General features: G+C 36.3%; 1 long non-coding RNA gene across 2 annotated transcripts in view; it reads right to left on the reverse strand.

The window, feature by feature from the left end:
* Positions 1-5,313: 5,313 nt before the first annotated feature.
* LOC124106794 (uncharacterized) overlaps positions 5,314-22,567 on the reverse strand; it is a 105,507-nt gene continuing 88,253 nt past the window's right edge. For both annotated transcript variants that reach the window (XR_006856162.2, XR_009228687.1), the window contains exon 3: positions 5,314-5,573. This is a non-coding gene — a long non-coding RNA (uncharacterized LOC124106794). The remainder of the gene's footprint in view (positions 5,574-22,567) is intronic.

Raw genomic sequence — 22,567 nt, forward strand, 5'->3', positions numbered from 1 at the left:
GTGAAATTAAAGACAACTTTTCCAATAGATGAATTTAATCCAAAACTAGAATAGAGTAGGCACCTGGTGTTAGGTGGTTGAATGAATCAATAGAGGAAAGCATTTTATATGCTATCAAGTAGGACACAGAAGGAGTGCTCCTGAGAAGAAGGCTGAGCTTGAAACTGGTCAAAACACTTGGTGTTCATAATGATTTCCATAAAGGGGATTCTCAAAAAAAGAAAAAAAGGCATTCTCCAGGACTTAGAGTATACTTTAACTAATTGTGATGGTATGAATCAATGAGGGCGTACTCACAAGTCTTGAGAAGGTCTTGCTTAATGCTCCAAAATTGTGAGTGGTCATCAAGGCTGAAAGCAAGAAACCATTAGTGATCTAAACATCTATATAGAGCTACAAATAATCACAGAAACTTTTCTTGGGTATTTATTAAGAGACCTCTAGCATTTCATCTCTTTCTCACCTTCAGCCCAGTCATCCACTCACCTCCATGTCAATCAATGTAAAAAGACATTTCAAGTGAAAAATAGAGGAAGAAATTTGTCCATGTAATGAGTTGTTGGACTAGTAGCATATGCACAGGGAAGTTCTCCTACACACAAGGAAGTTCTCCTACACACAGGGAAGTTCTCTTGGCTTTAGAAAACTAACGCCAAGAGATGGGTGTGGCTCCATAGGAATCACACACAAATATTGGAGACCTACCTGGGTAGCTTGCATTCTCCAGGACTGGACTTCTTAGAGTACATTTTAACTAACTAGCACCCACCTGTGCAGGTGGGAAGCAAACAGTGAGGAGGGACAGAGAAAGCAACCTAAATGCCTGCCAGTTAGTGAGGCAGCATATGTGAATTCTCACAGATCTGATGAACACTAGGAAGGGAGTCTTACTTGGATTCATAGATCCACTTTTGATGGTGGGCTAAGGTCAGAGACCACATCATCAAAGCTGTAAGATATACAGAAAACAGATGGACAGAGGAATAAAAAAGAGAGCCATTGCTGTACCTTATTCTGGGCATCTGTAGAAGGCCCTACAAGGACTACAAAAGAGCTCATGCTGACCCTACAAGAAAGCCAACCATCAGATACTTCCCAGAACAGGGTTGTGAAGAGCAACAGCTGATACTGAAAAGACAGAGATACTAACAGAGAGGGAACACATGTCCTTCTTGCCACATCTCCAAGTCCCAGTGCATGTTCCACAGGCTGAGCTGCCGGAGGCAGGAGATGATGCTGGTTCATCATGACAATTGAGGAGAGAAATCTGAAATTTTTCAAAACGATGTTAAGAGTTATTGGGTACAAAAAAAATATCAGGTTATCTTTTTGTTACTCATAAGCAAGAACATCTATGGGTTTGTCTGTCTTAGCGAAGAATGAGCTCCGTGTCCTTGGATTGATAAATAGATGGTATAGAATAAAGTTTGGGGTTGTTAGCAATGTTCAATGACCTGGGTCTTCCAAATGAGTATGGCAGATCCATTACTTGACTCCCATCTTGCCCCAGATCTCAGGTTCTCCAAGTGGCAAGAATGAAGCACTTTCTCAGCCCTTGTGCCTATTTTCCCATAAATATGTTTTCCAAATATTCACACTAAATTTAATATCACCCAAGAAATAGCCGGATGCCTGAGCAAGACCATCCCATATCCAGTTAAGTCAGCCACTAGGAATCATCCTTACCTTTCAAAGCTGAAGTTGTCCTCCCTTACCATTCTTGCATTCTTTTTATTAACTCCACATATTGCCAGCATGAATGTAATAATAGTATATATTGCCACTAGTCCCTTCTAAATGAGAAATCTATAGTTACCTGTGTAGAATTTATAAAATTGGAAAGAAAACACTACCACCTCAAAAATCACCAGCAATTTTATCATTTGACAGACACTTTCTATCAGGATGTTGAAATGTTTCCCTGGCTTAAATGGTATTAACTTTCAAGATGTTAGGTTATGTCAGATCTTTAGGGTGCAATATTTTAGATCTGAAGTTGGCAAATGTCCTCTGTAAGGAGTCAGAGAGTAAATATTTTTTGGTCCATATGTTCTCTATCACACCTGCTAGACTCTACCATATTAGTGCACAAGCAGTGGTAAATAATACATAAATAAATCAATGAGTGTAGTTCTGTTCTAATAAAAGTTTATTTAAAAAAGCAGTGGCAGGTTGGATTTGACCCAGAGGTTATTGTTTGCTACCCTTTTGCTAGAGAATTTGCTGATTGGAATGTTCAAAGAATATTTCACTGGACTCTTATCACTATAATAAAAAAATTGATGCTTGTTACTAAAAATAATTGAAATAACATAAAGAAAATTAATTAGCATTCTCAAATGATCACTATTAAATCAGTAGGTTTTTAGTTTTTAATAGGTTGTTTTATATACTGTGAAGCTTACTGTTTAAACAAATTCATATCCTGCTTTTGTCCATAACATGACTTTACAAGTTTTAATGCATTATTTTAAACTATTTATTGACATTATCTTTAATAGCTGTATAAGATTTCATTGAGTAAATGTGCCAAAGCAGAAATTACATAAGCAGCCGTTTCTCCTGTTAACTATTTGGCTTTCCATTCTTTGTTATTGGAAGAAATATGACAGAGAAGCACATTTGTATATTTTCCTATGTATTTTAAATTATTTTCATAGATTGTCCTCACAAATGGAATTCTTGGATGGAGATTTTGAACACCTAAAAGCTCTCATTTATTACATACTTTCAAATGACTTTCCAAAGCGTGTCATCTATATTACCCACAGTAATGAAGAACCCAACTTACTTTAATGCATTCTTAGCATTACTAGGATTTATTGTTAAAAGAAAAAAGTCAATGTTGTATTTTGCAAAAAAGTGCTATTCAATTTTATTTTCTCTGGACATTTTTTTTGGTGTTTTTTATCCATTCATTATTTTTCATTTTGTGACTTACATCTTTGTGACATGATAAGACAATTGTGTCACATGATGGTCATGCAAGTGTGTGTGTGTGTGTGTGTGTGTGTGTGTGAGTGAGAGTGAATGATTTCATTTAAACCTTACATTGACAGTATACAGATAGAGTCTTTTAGCACAGGCCGATGTAGCTTATATACTGAGTGTCACTTGAAGTTCACAGAATGGATTTAGTTTTCATTTGCCTAGAAATATATACGTTTACTCCACTAATAACCCTAGCCTGCATTTATTAGACACTTAGATGCCAAGAATTGTGCAAACTATTCTACATGTACCATCTCAGTTCTATCTCACAGTAACTGCACACTGTAGGCACTATCTTCTTATTTTTACCAATAAAATAAGAAAAGGAATGCACTCCTTTCCCTCAGTCAATATGACCTGTAAGTGACACAGACAGGGACTAAGGTGTCCCTGCTTCCACAGCCCGTCACTACACACTGAGCTGTAGTTCTCTTTCTTCTCCATTCCCTAGGTTTGAGGTTTGAGGTGTGGGGCTCTGTACCCTTTCATAGTTCCTTTCTTATAACGTGATTGGGGTTCCTGGTTGGTGCCTCTTTGAGCTTCTTAAGCTTCAGCTTTTAAAACTTTTTTTTTCTTTTTGCCCTACCTGCTAGTTCATGCAGAAGCGCACTCCCATGCCCACACACGTAGGTGTGACACGCACACACACACACACACACACTCATAAGATCTCAGATGACAAATTTTCATCCAGAATGCTTCCTAGGAAAGAGGAGACAAGGCTTCAAATGACAAATTCCTTTTATGCACAAGTTGATTTCAATGTTTAAATTCTTTCATTGAGGAAGTGCTGGATTGTTTTAAGCTCTTCATTAAACATCACTCTCCTATCAGTGCACAGTATTCTACATCTTCTAAGATAATTTTAATAAGTCATGATGTGGGTACAGACAAAAATTTTAGCAGAGCAAGCTCAGATTATGCAATTTTATAAGGTCGGTGTTCTATCTCATGAGTGTGAGGGACTTCATAGTCAAATCTCTTTTTCTCTTTGCAAATAAGCTTCAAACAAATGACATTGTTGATCCTACCTCTTCCTGTTTCCTTCTATGCCCTGTTATTTCCCTTTTGGCCCAAGTCAGGAACTATATATTTGAATACATTCATGATTTATTTTTCAAAGTTGGTTTTGGTTTGTATTTAGAAAAAGCATCTTGATCCTGAAAAGTTACACTTCTGTGGTCTGTGTCTATCTATAAGTTCAGAGAGGCCTTTTCTTGCTTCAGTCTGGTTTCCTTTCGAACCCATGCAATGGTGGACAGATGTCTATTCTCTGTGTTAAGCAGGATGCTGCTGAATCTAAATTACTTAAGTACTCCAAATCATTGCGACAGATCCTTCACTGGACTTCCATCTTGTCCCAGATCCTAATCTTTCAACCACTCTGCCTAGAGAGAACCCAGCACTTAACCATCCCCACTGCCTGTTTCCCCACAATATGTTCTCTAAATGTTTGTCCAGAATCATCAGATGTAATACCACCCAAGAGGTATCAGGATACCTGGGCAAGACCACTGGTATCTGGATAATAATTCAACCATAGGAATCATCCTTATCTTTCAGTGAAAGCTATCTTTCTTGTACCTCTCATTCTTTTAAACCCTACATATTTTCAGGTTAAATTTAATAATGGCAATTATTGCCATACTGAAATGGATAAATTTAGAAGCATTTTTGTAGATTTGGAAAATTGAAAAAAAGTACCAACTATCCTAAAATCACCAATGATTTTGCCATTCAATCAGCACTTTCTACTGGGATACTGAAGGATTTCTCGCTATTGAACACCATCCAGTTGTTGGGCCCTGTCATGGCCCCATGCGGACAGTGAGGTCCTCACAGACTTCTCCTTTAATCAAGCCTGTGGCCCTAAGTCCACCTCCCTGGGCTAATCCTTATCATTCTAAAAAACTATGTATCAAGGAGTCACTTCCAGGATCAGAACTACTATTCCTGGCCAGGCATGGTGGTGCACGTCTGTAATCCTAGTGGCTCAGAAGGCTGAAGCAGGAGGATTGTGAGTACAAAGTCAGCCTCAGCAAAAGTGAGGCCCTAAGCAACTCAGAGAGACTTTGTCTCTAAATAAAATACAAAATAGGGCTGGGGTGTGGCTCAGTGGCTGAGTACCCCTGAATTAAATCCCTGAAACCCCTGGGCCCCCAAAGAAAAGAAATACTAATCCTGGGATAGTCACAATATAGTGGCTTCTATGTAGAATAGAGTGGGTCTTATTCTTAGGCAGGGAGATTGGCAGATACAAAGATAAGAAGATGACTTAGCATTATCTTTTTTAATTAATTAATTTATTTTTACATACATGACAATAGTGGAATGCATTACACTCATTATTACCCATTTACAGCACAATTTTTCACAATCTAAAAGCACTCCTGGACTAACTTCAAATCCAGATACTCAGGAAAAAGGTTCATGACTTTGCTTCCCAGTTTCATGTAAACTCTCCATATCAACACAATTTTCCTGAGGATAGAGAACTGTAGAGGGATTCCATCTCTTAGGTCCCCTTCTTACTCCGGGAGAAGTCTTTTCTGCTGTCCTTTAATAAACTTCTAATTTCCACTCTGAAAAAAAAAAAAAAGAGAACTGTAGAAATTTTACTAGATTTGTAATTGAAGCCTTTTGGGTTTGAATCCATACACTTGGGCAGGTTTCGGGATCTATTTAAGTTTCCTTGTAGAGATGATAATAGGTCTTGCAGAGTATTTGCAAGGATTCAACATTCTGAAGTATACGAAAACATGCAGGCAGCATAGACATTGGGCCAAATGTCCACAACATCATTTATTGCCTATTCTTTCTCTTTCCTTTCTCCTTCTCTTCCCCTCCTCTTTTTGTCCTTTATCTTCTTCTGTGCAAAGTCTAGCTTTTTTCACCCTTTCTATGGAAGCACACACCTGTTTTGGAAGGCTAGTCTGATTTGAAGAAAGGGTGATTCGTGTGTTTATGATGGGCTAAGAATGGGGGGAAGTACAGAATGGAAAGTAAATAGAAGCAAACATTTTGAGGATGAACCAACAGTGACATCTCCAAAGACCACAAAGAAGCTGGCCTGGATCTGGACCCTCTTATGTTCATTCCCCAACCCTCAGTGGTGCACATAGTGACTCCCACCCATGCCTTTAATGCATTCATAAGGTTCTAGCTTCCTCTAAAACCACTAGTTCTCAAAATGTGGTTCCTAGATCAGCAACATCTGCATCACCTGAGTTCATAATGGAGTTGTCAATTCTGGGGTCCCATTTCCTACTTACTGAATCAGAAACTCAGATGGAACCAACAAGCTGTGTTTTACTAAAGCCTTCCAGGTGATCCCATGGGACTCTCCAGTCTGAGAACCACTGCTTTTCACTAACGCCACCTCATATGGCTCTTCCTACACCAGGATGAGAAAGGCAGCCCTGGAACTTCTCAAGCAGATGTCAAACATGTGGGCCCTGGGTTAGCAAAGGCACAACAGAATTCAGTGCCGCAGGCTATGATTCTGATATGGGTGAGGGATGTTGATTCACCTAACTTCTTTCTCCAGTAAATGCTTTTGAAGTGTCAGTTAAGTAAACATTTGCCGTGAACCCAAACTTTTCTACTTGGCCTCTTTCATCAGGTCCCTATCAAAATCCTGGATCCTCCTCAAAGGGGATTATAAAGGCAAGGCAGGTTTATGACTCCTGCTTCCCAGGTCACAGGATTTATGTGCTATGAGAACCAAACAGCTGCATATTTTCATTGGTCTCCACCCCTACTCTAAAGCATTTAAAGAAAACATTTCTTCTTAAAAAATGGATAGGAAAAAAAATAAATGCCCACAACTGCCCTCTATGGTACAAATTATATTTTGTATTACAAATCAGGAAGTCAAGAATGAGATTAATTACTATAGCAGATGCAGTGGATTCCAGTCCCACATCCCCAAAGACCAGTGCTGAGGTCACCTGAAGCCCACAATATCTCATGTCAAGAACTTCTCAGTCCACAGGCATGGAAGCCCAGAATGGACAGGGACACCTCTCACACAGCGAGAACAGAATAAAGGATAAGGATTTGGGCTGGTCTGTCTCTGGGCAGGACAAATCTGAGATAAGTTTACATATTTACTCAGATGACCCCCAGAAGGACTGAGTGCCAGAGGCCCACATTGGCACGATGGCTCATGCAGACACTCTTCATTGCTTTGCCCTTTCTCTGGCTCAATTTCCTCTGCCCCTCTCTTCTCCTCACATTCCAGATAAATTCCTTCCACTCATGGGTTTGTTCTGGTCCAATCTTAGGATCCCATCAGATGACAGTTGGGTAACTTCATCAAGGTCATATGAACAATTTTGGCAGACTAGCATTCATCCTTCTCTCCACTTTTGAATTGAGCTGAAAAAGCTAAACAAAATACCATCCTATCTAATCAAGGTATTACTGTATTGCAAAGAAAGCGTGAGATCCTGATGTTGCCTTTAGTACTTAGCTCTATTCTTGCCAATACCCTTGAGGACCCACCATTGTGCCAGCACCTAGGAAACAAGACTTATTTAGAAAATCAGTGACTATTGAATTCTCTCTTTCCCTGAACCCCTGTACAGCAAGTGGAGACTCAAAATACACTTTCATATTGCCTATCACTGCCTATCCCCAACTCCTATGTAACAAGCACAGGAACAAAATGTCTGACACATAAGTTCTTAAGTTGAATGAATGAGTAAGTCATGTAGCACTTTTCCCAGTAGAAAATAGGGACCCCAAATTTTGAATCTCATCCAAGGTCACGTCCCTGTTTAACAATGCAGGGTCAAAGCTTAGAAACTTCCTGCCTTAAAAAGTGATTTTCCTACTCTTTCTTGTATTGTCCTTTAAGGTTATATGTGTTCCCAATATTTGTTAATCACTAGAAGAAAATTTATATGGCTAGAGCAATCTTTTATTATGAGTGCTAATTAAAAAATGTATTTACAAATTTATACTGAAAAAACTCTTAATTTACGTTTTAGGACAAAGAAGATCTTTTGGTAGCTGAATATAAAAAACACAATAATTGGTATAGTGCATTCTTGGATAGATTGAGAACAGAGGATATCTTCAAGCAAGAATCTTCTGAAGACTGTTAGAATTTCCAAAACACACTACTCTGAAATGGTGGCAATTCTCATGACATTCTTTATCCATAGGTCAATATGCATGTTTGAGACATTTTCTTTTATGTGCAAAGCCCTAGGTGAGGTGCTTCCTCAAAAATGTGTGTGATGAGATAGCATCCTGCTTCAAGATAATAATTGCTTTATATCTTTTTCTGTCTAGTGCCACCAAAACACAGGCCACCATCCTAAGACATAATTGTCTTTTATAGATTTTTTAAAAAAACAATTCTTAACCTGATGTTTGTGTTGGATTTTAGTAAATGTCCTTTATTAAGTTGTGAATGTTCTCTTTTGTAGTTTGTGAAGTTTGTCTTGAATGGGTGTTGAAAATTTTCAAATGATATTCTGTATCAGCTGAGATCATAGGATTTATTCCCTTTAATCTATTATCATGGTAAATCATTTACACTGATTTTTTTAATGATAGACCAATCTTGATTACCTTAGGTACAGAATTGGGTCATGAGATGTTCTCATTTTGATATGCTACTGGATTAGATAGGCTGGTGTTTTGTTCAGCTTTTATATCTGAATTCAAAAGTGATTTGGCTTGTAATTGTATTTATTTTGTATTTAGTTTTACCAGGTTTTGTTATCAAGATTGTTCTAGTCTCAGAAATTGAGTTTGGAAGCATTCCCTTTATATATCCTGGAGGAATTTAATTAACATGAGAATTATTTATTCTTTGAACATCTGATAAAACTTATCCAGAAAACCATCTGACCCAGTGTTTTTGTTGTAATGAGATTGTAAATTATCAGTTTGAGTTCTTTAATTTTTATAGAAATGATAAAGTTTTTAAATTTCTTTTTGAGTCAAAGTTGGCAAACTTTAAATCTATAAGAATCTTCCTTATTTTAATCAATGCATTCATATTCATTGATACAAAGTTTACTCTTAATATATGGCCCCATTATATTCTTAATTTTTTAAATAACCTCTTTTCAGTTTTAAACCAAATTTGGCAAGCATTTCTGCATTTTCTTGATCTTTTAGTGAGTCACCTTTTGGCTTTGTTGAATCTCACCATTGTATACTTATTTCCTAATTTAGTGTGCCAAATGTTTCCTAGGGAGCACCCTCGTATCCACACTTCTGTAAGAGATGGAAAGGGAGCCGGGCTGAGCAGAGGGGGAGACTGAACAGCAACACCAGCTTCACAGGAGACCCCACCAGACACATAGGGAACTCTGGAGCTGAAAAGACCAAGCTGGGTTGTCCCGAATAGGGGCAAAATGTGTGTGTCTATGCACCCTGCCTGGACTAGTCATTGGAGGTGGGCTGTCTCAGGCCAGAGCATGACCTTGGGTAAAGCACCTGCCTACATCTTAGATAATCCCAGAAGAGGATGCCTGTCATTAACCTGTCAGTTAACAGCACACCCAGGAAGGAGGGAAGTGTCTTTCCTTGAAGCCTTTCTTGCTCAACTCAACTTCATTGTGTTTCTCCTCATTCACTTTTCCTAGTCCCAGATAATGACCTTATGGATTTTCAACTGTTCTTTTCTAAAACAAGCTTTGCGCACCCCCAAAAAATGTGATTCTGATTTAAAGTTCAATTCAACAAGGTTTGGCATGAAGTACCTTCACTATTGTTTAGTTCCACTTATAAGTTACTTTGTATTGGATTTCTAAATTTACACTCATAAATAATTTCCCATATTTTAATTATTTTCCATATAACAGGCATTTTCAATAGGTTCCCTAGTGTACATCTAAAGAGACAATTCTGAAATGATAATCTGTTCATCTGATTTCAAAGATTAAAACCTACGCAAGTGGTCCACATTGTGTACCAAATAGACTAAATTATTTAATGCAATTTAAAGGCTCTTGCTAATGATGGCTTGGACAGAATTTCTTTTCACCACTTTTGTACCCTTTTGCCAATTATTTAGCTCGAATTTTCTTTTATTTCCTCTTTCATAAATCTGGCCCTCCTTTTCTGTCTAATTCATACTTTAAGTGGATCAGATATTTCCTCCTTTTCAAATGTTCCTCTCAGCAACCTTTCATAGAATATGTACCTTCTCTGAATGTTTTGCCACCAAAAGCTTAACTTCAGTGTGTTTAAATTATGTGTGTGTGTGTGTGTGTGTGTGTGTATTGAGAACTGAACCCAGTGGCATTTAACCACTAAGCTACATCCCCAAACATCCTCCCACTCTTTTTGAGACAGGGTCTTGCGTAGTTGCTGAAGCTGGCCTTGAACTTGCAATCCTCCTGCCTCAGCCTCTCTAGTTGCTAGTATTCAGATGTGCTCTACCATCCCTTGCTAGACCAAATCTTTTGCTAGACTGTAAACTTCATGAAGACAAGATACATATATTTTTAATTCTCTATCGCATTTGCAATGCTTAACCTCAGATGCATAGGTATTCAATTTACATTTATCAAGTATTTATTATTAGACATTGAGAATTTGCTAGAAATTGTGCAACAGTTAGTATAGTAAGCCAAATGATGGCTTCTATATTCTAATGCCCAGGACCTGTGGATATGTTGTTACATGGCAAGTGAATTAAAGGCAAAGGTAAATTCAAGTTGAGCTTGAAATTAAAACTGATTATTAATCAGCTGACCTGGAGTTGGTGATATTATCTTCTATTATCCCCCATGTGCCCAGTGTAATCACAGCAGTCCTTACAAATGAAAGATAAGCACAAGAGTCAGTGTCAAAGTGATGCAGCATGAGAAAGCCCTCTCCAAGCACTGCTGGTTCAGAAGAGGAGGCTGCCAGCAATCGCAGAAACTGGAAAAGGCAAATAAAGGGATTCTCGGAGGAGCTCCAGAAGGAAACAGGGCTCTCAGCAGCTTAACAACTTATGTTTAGCCCAGTGAGACCCATATCAGATTTCTAACCCATAGACTGATAACATAATGCTTTTGTGTCAGTTTAAAACACAAAGTTTGCATTCATTTCTTGCAGTAGCACTAGAATCCTAATACAGATTCTTAAACCTAGAAGCTGGGTGCTGCTTTAACAAATTCCTAAAAATGTACCTATGGTTTCAGAATTGGCCAATGAGCAGAGGCAGGAAGTTTTGAGTACTGTGATGAAGGAAAAAAATAGGCTAGATTCTCTTGAACAGATTGTTAGTATAAATATGAGTGTTAATGAACCTGTTAGTACAGACTCAGAAGCAAACGAGGAGCAAGAGAGAAAAATTGTATCCCATCTTAGAGACCAGCTGGCCATGTACAGACAAGGGGCAGAAATACAAATGTTCAGAGGCCCTGTTGGTGGGACTTAGGAGGAAATGTTATTGGAAAATGGAGGAAAGAGGGAACGTCACTCTGCAGCAGCAGAATATTCAGCAGAACTGTGTCCTGAAGTCATGGGGAAAGTGGTGCTGTAACTAATGAACCTGTATGTCCTTCCGAGGAAATTCCCAAGCAAACCACTAAAGGTTCTTGTTGGTTTCTTCTTGCTACCCATAATAAAATACAAAAGGAAATGGATTTGGGGAAAATGATCAAACAAAAAAATCTTCAACACTTGATGACTGGTAAATTCTCAGCCAATTACATATTTAGGAGACTTCAGGAAATGATCTTAGAGATGCTGGAGGTAATAAAAAATCAAAATTGTTCTGTAAAATTGACATGAGAACTTCAACTTTTGGAGTGAATCCAAGTAGGTGGGTTGAAAAGGCCCTATATGGAAAGGAAATGTAGAAACTAAAAGGAGATAGAAAAAAAAGAGAGAAAGAGAGAGAGCACATCGATGTTTATAGCAGCACAATTCACAATAGCTAAACTGTAGAACCAACCTAGATGCCCTTCGATAGATGAATAGATAAAGAAAATGTGGCATATATACACAATGGAATATTATTCAGCATTAAAACAGAATAAAACCATGGCATTTGCAGGTAAATGGATGGAGTTGGAGGATAATGCTAAGTGAAGTTAGCCAATCCCCAAAAAACAAATGCCAAATGTTTTCTCTGATTTAAGGATGCTGATTCATAATGTGGTTGGGGGTTGGGGGACATGGGAGGATTAGATGAACTCTAGATAGAGCAAAGGGGAGGAAGGAGAAGGGAGGGTTCATGGGGGTAGGAAAGACAGTGGAATGAGATGGACATCATTACCCTAAGTATATGTATGAAGATACTAATGGTATGACTCTGATTTGTGTACAACCACAGATATGAAAAAATTTGCTTTATATGTGTACTATGAAGATTGCAGAAAGCTGCAACTGAGAAGAAATGGTAGTCACCAAGGAAATACCCAAAACTGCACTGAGACAGAAGCAGAGAAACTGAAGCCTCTAAGAGCCAATGTTAAGTGATGTGTTGTGAAGGCCTGCAGGATGTTTCATGCTTCAAAATGTCAGTTAATCTTCTGGAAGTAGTAGAAAACTTAACTTCTACAAGATAAAAAGGGGTTCTAGTACAATGAAGTAAAAGAGCAGGAAGAAAAAATATCAGAGAAAATGGGAACAATGGTGATTGGAAGTGTAATTCCTGAAAATTTACTCTCCTCCTGAGAATCTCAGAAATGGCTGGGGAAGGGTTATATTAGGAAGGGGAGAACTTTGGGGCAACTTCCACAGGGACTCTCAAGTCTTGAGTTGATTGTTTTTGAAGAAAAAAAGGACAAGGTGATCTCCACAACCTGAAATACTGGGGACACTCAGACACTTGATACCTGAAACCTGTGAGGAAAAAAAATCACACCAGAAATAAACGTTTTTCTTGTTTTCTTCAACATCCAGAAAAACAACAACGTGGGAGCCTAGGATGCTCCAGTCCTGTTTCTCACTATGCTGCTGTCTCCGGGGTTAATCTTGGGAGCCTCTCTGCCTTAGCTGCCCCTGGGGAATGACTGCATTCCTGAGAGCATGCCGCAGGACTCCAGCAGGCCAACTGTGCAGGGCTCTAGCCATGACGTTTGCTGGAGTGAGTTCACTCTCCTCGGAGGTTACTGGAGACTTGGGCTGAGATGCCTCATTTCCAACCAGGTGTCTGGAGAACTAACCATTTGTACCAAGTATTTTGATTTCTGGAACACCAGGATGAGTCTTTTCCTGTCGCAGTACAGAGATAGTGGTGACAGAATTAAACATCATCAGTCATCAAGAGACTTTTACACTGACCATGCATTGTTTTCCTTAATACTGAAACATTTACTTTGCTCTATATGGCATATTTTATAGAGGGAAAAATTACTTTTCCTCCAAAATCTGGTTTTAAACATTTTTTTTCTCACTTTCTTCCTAAATATAAATCAACAGCATTAAGTAGGTAACTCTAGACATGCTACTATCCTGGTTTACTTGAATCTTAGTTTTTAGATTTAATCCCATTTTACATAATTGCAACCCCAGTGTGTATATTTTGGTATGTTTTCCTATTTTCCCCTTTGTATTGTCTTGCAAACATTTTCTCATGCTTTCACAATTTTCATGATTATAATTTTTATTGTTGGTGTGTATGAATTACACAGAATAGTGGGTGGCATTGTGGCATATGCACATATATATGTATATTTATAAGTTTTGTATCCTCCTACTTTGCTGGATTTATCAGGTGCAGAAGTCTTCTGGTGGAACTTTTAGAATGTTCTGAGTTTAGCATCATATTACCTGAGAACGGGAATAATTTCACTTCTTCCTTTCCTATTTAAATTACTTGTATTTTCTGTTCTTACTTAATTGCTCTGGTTAAGTCTTTAAGTTCTATATTGAACAGGAGTGGTGAAAGTAGACACCCTTGTCTTGTTTCTAATTTTATAGAAAATACTTCCAGTGTTCCCCCATTCTATATTATGTTGTCTTTGGATTTGTCATATATAGTCTTCATAATATTGAGGTAAGTTTCTTCTATTCTTAGTTTGCTCAGTAATTTTATCACAAATGAGTGTGGAAATTTGTCAAAGCTTGTTTCTGCATCTTTTGAGAGAATAGCGTGATTTTTGTCCCTAGTTCTACTCATGTGTTATATTATGTCTGTTGTTCTGCATATGTTGAATCCTCCTTGCATTCATGTCATGAAACCAAACTGATCAGGTGTTTGCTCTTTTTTAATGTGTTATTTGATTTGGTTTGCTAATATTTTATTGAGGATTTCTGCATGTAGGTTTATCAAGGATCTTGGTTTGCAGTTTTCTTCCATTAAAATGATGTTATCTGGTTTTGATATTGCAGTGCTACTAGCTTTGTAGGAAGTGTTTGGAAGCATTACCTTTCTTTCTGATCCCTGGAATAATTTTAGGAGCATTGATGTTAGCTCTTCTTTAAAGATCCAGTAAAATTCAGAATTCAGAATCCATCTGGTTCTGTGCTTTTCTTCAGTGTAAGGCCTTTTTACTTTTCTTCAATATCATTGCTTATTACTGGTATGTTTATGTTTTTTCTATATTCTCTTGGTTCAATTTTGGTAGGTTGTAGGTTTCTAGAAATTTTACCAATCTATTGGGACATACATTTTAAACATAGTCTCAAATGATTCTTTGGACTAAAGTTGTAATATCTTCCTTTTCATCTTTTATGTTATTAATTGGGGTGTTCTCTCTTGAGTATTATTTTGATTCGTTTGACCAAAAGTTTTACAAACCATGTTTATTATTTCAAAAAACGACTCTTTATTTCATTAATTTTTAAAAATTCTCTATTTCATGAATATAAGCACAGATCTTTATTTCTTTTGTTCTACAGGTTTTGGGAATTTTTTTTCTTGTTTTTCTAAGGACTTGAGATGCATCATTAGAATATTTATTTGGGATCTTTTAAAGCCACTTATGTAGGTTGTAATAGTTATAAACTTTCCTCTTTATAATACCTTTGCAGTGTCCCAGAGACTGGTATGATGTATTTATATTTTCACAATTCTAAGAATTTTTAAATTTCTCCTCTGACTTCTTTGGTGTCCCACTAAGCATTCAAAAGTATGTTATTTAATCTGCATTTGTTTGTAAAACTTCTCTAGTTTTCCTTCACATTGCTTTTTAATTTCATTCTATTGTATTCTGATGAGATACAAAGAAATATTTCAACTTTTTTATGCTTGCCAAGATAGACTTGCTTTATGATACAAAATATGATTTATTTTGGAGACAGTTCCATGAACAGCTACAAAGAAAGTGTATTCAGCTGTTGTTGAATGAAATAATCAGATGTTCATTAATCCCTTTGATCTATAGTATGTTTTAGCTCTGTTATATATTCATTGACTCTATGTCTATGTGACTTATCTCTTAGTGAGAAAGATATGTTGAAATCAGATATTGGGTTCTGTCAGATCCTTTATGTGAGGTAGTGCTTGTTTTGTGTAATTAGGGTCATTGAAGTTAAAGGCATAAATATTTGCATCATTATTATATCCAATTGTTGGATGGTTACCTTTACCAGTATGTTGTAACTTACTTCATCTCTTCTGATGACTAATTTTGTCTTGAAGTCTGCTTTGTTGGGCATCAGAGTAATCATTTCTGCTTCTTTTGGTCTCCATTTGCAGTAAATATCATCTGACACCCTTTCACTTTCAGTCTGTGGAGTCTTTGCCAATGAGGTGTTTATCTGGCAGGCAATATAGAGTCTTATTTTTTTTTTTAAATCAAACTTGCTAGTCTATGCATTCAATGGAGAATTGAGATCATTTACATTCAGTATTATTATCCATAGGTATGTATCACATATTGTCATTTTCTAATATGTTTTTAATATTTGGTTCAATTCTAATTCTCATTTGCTTATATGATCTTCTAGTAAGATTTATTCTTTCCTTCTTCACTGTCTTTTTTCTTTTTATGGTTGTTGTTAAATCTTCTTATGCGTATGGGATTCCTGTAAGTATCTTCTGCAATGCTGAATTAATAGTCATGAATTCCTTTAGTTTATGTTTATCTTGGAAATTTCCTATTACTGCTTTGATTCTGAAAGATAGCTTTGCTTGATATAGGAATCTAGATTGAAAGTTATTTTCTCACAGAACTTCAAATACAATCAAAGTTCTCATGAACTTTGGGATTTCTACTGATGAATCTTCTGTTAATATGATTGGATCTAGCATTTTTCTCTTGTAGTTTTTAAATTTTTTAAATTGTTCTGGATTGGGGGCATCTTACCTAAAATTCGTCATGGAGAGTTTTTTCCCTAAATGATTGGAGTGTTTGGAAGTCCATCTCATTCTCAAGGTTCAGAAAATTAGTTGTCACTATTTCATTGAGAAGGTTACCAGCATCATTAGTCTGTATCTGCTCTTCCCTCAGTACCTATGAGCCTGAATTTAGGTCTCCTAATGTCGTCCCAGGGTTCTTAGATATTCTAATTTGTTTTTTTTTTTCTTTAATACTATCTGAATGTACAAGTTCATCCACTTTTTCTTCAAGCTCTGAAATTTAGTATTCTACTCGAAGTTACTCTATTAGTGTGATTTTCAACTTGATATATTATGCATTTTATTTCCAGGATTTCTGTTTCAATATTTCTATATCTTTATTAAATTTCTCATATTATCCTATACTGTCTTCCCTAATGTGTATGGATGCTCTTTTGTGTTCTCTTTAAATAATTGATCTTTTAAAAATTATTTATTGGGTAGTTAATCCACTTTAATATATTTGGAGTCAATTGCTGGCAAATAATGAGTCTTAGGAGGTGTCATGTTACCTTGTTTTTTTTCATTTCTATTGTATTTATATGTTGAAATTTGCCAAAATATTTTGTTGGATTTCCCTTCTAGTTTTATGTAAAGAATTTTTAAAGCACAAACTTCTGAAGATGATGTGTTCTTGGATATCAATTGATGTGAATTGTTGAATATATTTCCATGTAGGTTGTTTTAATTTGAATATGAGGTGTCCCCCCAAAATACTCATGTGTGACACAATGCTTAAATATTCAGAGGTGAAATGATTTTGAGAACTGTAACCTAATAAGTGAAATAAGTCAGTTGATGAATTAATAATTGTGGGGACCACTGAACTGAGGGGTTACTGTAGGCATGTAGGATATAGCTGGAGGAAGCAGGGAACTGGAGGCATGTCTTTGGTGTTTGTATATTGACCCCTCAATCTCTCTATTTCCCATCTGTCATGAGTTGAACAGCTTTCCTCTGTCAGGACCTCCTTCCATTATGTTGTGTTTTACCTCAGACCCAAAGTGATGGAGTTTACTGACCATGAACTGAGATCTCTGATATCACGAATCTAAAGTAAAGTTTTCCTCTTCTAAGTTGTTCTTTTTAGGTATTTTAGTCACAGTGATGGAAAGCTGACTAACTTTTTCTTCAGTGATGACCAATGCACTTGTACACAGTGTGTATTATGTCAGAGTTTGAAGATCCCACTTTGAATGTATGTCTCGTATGAGTGAGATCTTTCTAGTAGACCAGGCAATTGTGTTATAGATAGCAGGGCATATGGGAGATAGCCTCTGTGATTGCTCTGCTACTCTTCACAAATCTGCATGTTCTGAGATGGTATGGGAGTGACCTTTGTTGAGGCTCCTCCTAGGTGTGGTGTTCACAGTCTTTGTGTTATTTCTCCCTGTGTTTCTGTAAGAGCTGATGCCCATGTGTGGGTCTTCAGCTACAGCCTGTCTGTTTCTACTTGGGACCTAGTTTTTGGCTTGGGGATTTTGCTTCTGCTATTATTTATGTTAAAGTATGATTTTGAGAACTGTAACCTAAGTGGTATCTAAAGTTTAAGTGGTATCTAATGATAATGTGAAGAGTAACATATTTTATCTCTTACCTGGGTTTCAAGTGTAGCTCAGAATCAGAGACCATCTATTCTGCAAACTTCCAGAGTCACACTAAATACCTGGCACTTCACAAAAATGAATAAATAAACAACAGTGATATAGGCAGCAATTAATATACAGCAGTAAAATAAATACTAATTTTTATTTTTTAAAAAGATTAAAAGATTATTTCAAGAAAGAGAGATTCTGAAAAAAATATAGCAAAAATCCTCAAAATGAAGGAATCAATAAACCAAATTAAGAATTTTTTTTTTAATATTTATTTTTTAGTTTTTTCAGCAGACACAACATCTTTATTTGTATGTGGTGCTGAGGATCGAACCCGGGCCGCATGCATGCCAGACGAGCGTGCTACCACTTGAGCCACATCCCCAGCCCCCAAATTAAGAATTTAATGGAAAACATCACCAACAAACTAGATCACTTGGAAGACAGAGTTTCAGGAAATGAATACAAAATATATAATCTTGAAAACAAGATAGGGAGGAACTACACTAGAAGAATAGTCAAAGGAGAAAATAATTCAAAGTAAAAATCAGAAATAAAGCAAAATGACAGGAAATAAAAATAATTTCTCAGTAATAATATTGAATGTAAATGGCCTAAACTCATCAATCAAACGCCATAGACTGGCATATTGGATTAAAAAACAAGACCAAACAATATGTAGTCTTCAAGAGACTCCCTTCAGAGGCAAAGACATCTGCAGACTGAAGGTTAAAAGATCAGGAAAAAACATATCATCCATATAGATCTCATAAATAAGCAGGGTTTTCTATCTTCAAGCCAAAGTTAATCAGAAAGAACAAAGAAGGCCATTTTATACTACTTATGGAACTATATATCAACAAAACATAACAATCATAAATATTTGTGCCCCAAACAATGGAGTATCTCTGTACATCAAAACAAACAAACAAAAAATTCACCTCAATTTCAAGAATCAAATTGACCACAACACAGAAAAACTGAGTAAATTTAACATGGCTCTTCTTTCTGTCACCACTAGAAAGATCCTACAAACACAAACTAAATAAAGAAAGTATAGAACTAAAAAAGCACAATGGATAATTTAGACCTAACACACATATATAGAGTATTTCATCAATCAATGACTGAATACACTTTCTTCTCAGTAGCACATGGTTACTTCTCTAATATAGAGTATGTTATGTAAGCTATCACATATGTTGGCATACGATTGTAATATTGCTTTAATATATTTTCAGCATCTGATAGTTCCCTTTCCATTAATATTAATTTTTGTGTTCTTGCTTTTTTCTTGATTAGATTGTTTGATTTTTATCACCTTTTCGCTACATTATTTATTTTCTATTTCACATATTTCTGCTCCTACTCTTACTTTTTCCTTCCAACTACCTAATTTGAAAATAATTTGATTGTTTATCTAGCTTCTTTCTGTTAACAAGTACTTTAAACTATAAACGTTCATCTGAGTACTGTTTTATCCCAGAGATTCTGATATTTTAAACTTTTATTATCAATTAGTTAAAAGTACTGTTTACTTACTTTTCTTGTGCTTTCTTCTTTGACCTGTGAGATAGTTGTAAGTGTGCCATTTAATTTTGAAGTAGTTGAGATGTGGGGGTGGGGTCCTATATGTCTTAAGGTGATTGATTTCTAATGTTAAAAACCATCAGGAAACACAGCCTGCATGATTTAAAATTTTAAAAGAAACATAATGGAAATACTTTTTATATTGATTGTACCAGTTATATACATGTCAAAACTGAGCAAACTGCATACTTCAAATATGTGCATTTTATTGTACTTCAACTTTACTTTCATAAAGCTAAGTGGGAAAAATGAAATAATTGTCTCCACTGAGGTGGTTGAAACTGTGGACAAGAATGGGTATTTACTACTTATGTCAATCTGCAATTTTTTTATGTTTTCTCTTAGGCTATGCAACCTGTAGAAAGAGCAAGGGTCGAGAGTTATCAAACCCTTCTTTATTCTGTTGCCAGCTGGAGTGAGCTGAGGCTGAATCTGGTTGAAATGACTCTCAGCTTCTCCATTCACCAATGCAATGTAGAATGTAAGGGTAAGTACCATCTACTGAAGTGTTCTCCAGACAATTAGACAAATTCCCAGTGTGAGGCTGAATTAAAGTTCTAAATGGGAAGTTCTAGCAGCTGGTGTCTAGCTCTGATCAGAACTTTGTTACGTGAAGTCTACTCCAGAGAGATTTAGATCAACATGCCCCTATTGCTGAACTGATGCTCAGCTCTGCTGGGCATCTGCATCTCAGGCAGCCAAGAGAATCATATTCTTAAGGTAAGGTAACCAACTCCTTGGTGGAGGGGGCATGGCTATCATATGCACTCCACCACCCATGATTATGACTTTCCAAGGCTCAATTCACGAATGTAAGCATGCCCACCTGTTTGGTTTTTCTGACCTTCTTCAGCTTGTCAGGGGAGACAGCAGACTCAAAGGGAAAGTGAGGTGTATCCCCTCCACCATGTAGCTGACTTAAATACCCCTGGATACAATCTTCTCTGTGCCTGTATCATTGGTGTTCCCCCAGGGCCATCCTAGGCTCCATGGTAGGTATCATCAAGGACAGCAAGGAAATATTTGTGATGATCTCCATGGTTCCCCATGATTATTATTCCTAAACCACAAAGAATACCACAATTTGTAAGCCACTTAGGAACTTCAGCTTGTGTCTACATTACCATAATACATAATGTTATAATAATTATTTCATGCCCCTATTGTGTCTTTGCTATAGAGTACTTTCCTTAGCATAAATTCATTGGAATAGAATATGTGATTCAATGTATTAATGTGAGCTTTTTAACTCACATTAACCACAATTTCTTGATTGACAAGATAGATATAAAAAATACACAAACACAATAAAAAGACCTTGGGTTGGTCAGTCCTATTGCTTAATGAAAATGACTTCAAATACCTTTTAATATGTTACACTCAACTCAGGGAACATAATTCCTTCCAGATATGAAACATTACCTTTGCCAGAGGCATCCTGCTTTTATGACCTTCACTTTTTAAGATGCAGTCTGGAGTAGTTGGTATTTATTTTTGTTGATTTGATTAGTCATTGTTGTTGACAGGGATGTTCCTTCAGAATTCAGATCATTCTCAAAATCACGGTGCATTTGCATCTACTATTGGGAAACTCATGCATCAAGAATGCTATGGAAAGCCACTGACAAGTAATAGAGATAGTTGTGAACCTTGCTCTAGGAAATAGGATGTTTGGCAACTGTGAATGCAAATTAAAGTTGATGGAGAGACATTTTTTTCAGCTCTCTTGAAAAAAGCGTCTTGAGACATGCTTATTGTCCAAAACCACATAATTTTGAATATGTTTATCAATTACCACTATTTGATATCTCTGAATTTGGTTAGTGAAATCAAGCAATAGGAGTGATTAGTTAGTTACTTAAATACTAGATTGAGGCTTATGTGGAGAAGTACAATGAAGAATGAAATAAATGGAAGTAATTGTTTTTTTATATGTTTACTATAGATTTTTAAATCTCAGCAACAAATTTTTAATTATTAAAGAGAACTTCTATAGTGTTACAGCAACAGATTTCTCAAATAATCCATCCTCATATCTTTGTCTTGGAAGACCTGTCCTACTTAAGTTATTATTGATTTACCTTGTCCTTTTTATTCACAGCATGTTCTCTGAGAGTGCAGAGTTTACCTTTATTTCTTTTGTGTGTGTGTGTGTGTGTTTGTGCGAATGTGTGTGTGTCTTATATGTACCTTAGCAAGAGAGCACTATAGAAAAAATTATCAAATGAATGAGAAGTTGGCTTTTATGAGTGGTTTATATCCAGTCCTTTGGATTTCATGGCCTATAATTTCCAAATGAGTTTGGTAACACTTGGGATAATAATCTTTATTTTTTCAAAGTTAAAAATAAAAGAAAATGCCTAGTAAAAACTTATACCTTTGGTATAATCCTTCTGGACCCCAATCCTTGCTGAATACAAGTATGCACTGAATAGAAATGTAAGAATGACCTAAAATCAATGTAAAATGAATAAAAACAAGCATATTCTGTACAGGAAGTATAAAAGTTGGACAAAAGAATGTCATGGGATGAGTTAGCCATTGTTCTCAGCTTTTAGTCTGATGGAAGACTGAATCAATGCTACTTAGGGTAGCCAGTACTCTAATTAGAAAATATTCAGTGTTTATAACAAGGTGACATAATTCAGGGAAAAAAAAAACAATTGAAAAGTGATTGCATAAAGAATTTTTGGAAATAACCCAGCCAAAAAGAGAAAACCCCAAATATTAGTGATATCCATGCCATGTTTGTGTGAGGCAGACACAAAGCAACATGTACAAAGAGGAAAGAACTGAACAGAGGTATTGAAATAACTTTACCGCATAAGTTTATACACATAATGAAGAAAAAAGACAGGGAAAAATAGGATAAAGCTAGATAAATAGAATTTATAAAATCTGAAGAAAAGAAAACAAATTGAAAAGATTGAAAATAAAATGTTAGATTCTCAGGAAGCTATGGATCCCTATGAAATGATCTAATGTATGTGTAATTGGAGGTAAACAAAGTTAAGAGATAGAGAATGGGATAGAATTTTTTTAAAAAACATGCTTTTCTTTTTAATTAAAGTGTATTTCGTGGACAAATTTGTGTGTTCCAGGATAACATTTCCACACATGCATATATTGTGCATTGATCTTG

This window comes from Marmota monax, unplaced genomic scaffold (assembly GCF_021218885.2).
Source record: "Marmota monax isolate L192 unplaced genomic scaffold, Marmota_monax_Labrador192_F-V1.1 WCK01_AAM20220418_F8-fsc00003, whole genome shotgun sequence".
Lineage (NCBI taxonomy): Eukaryota > Metazoa > Chordata > Mammalia > Rodentia > Sciuridae > Marmota > Marmota monax.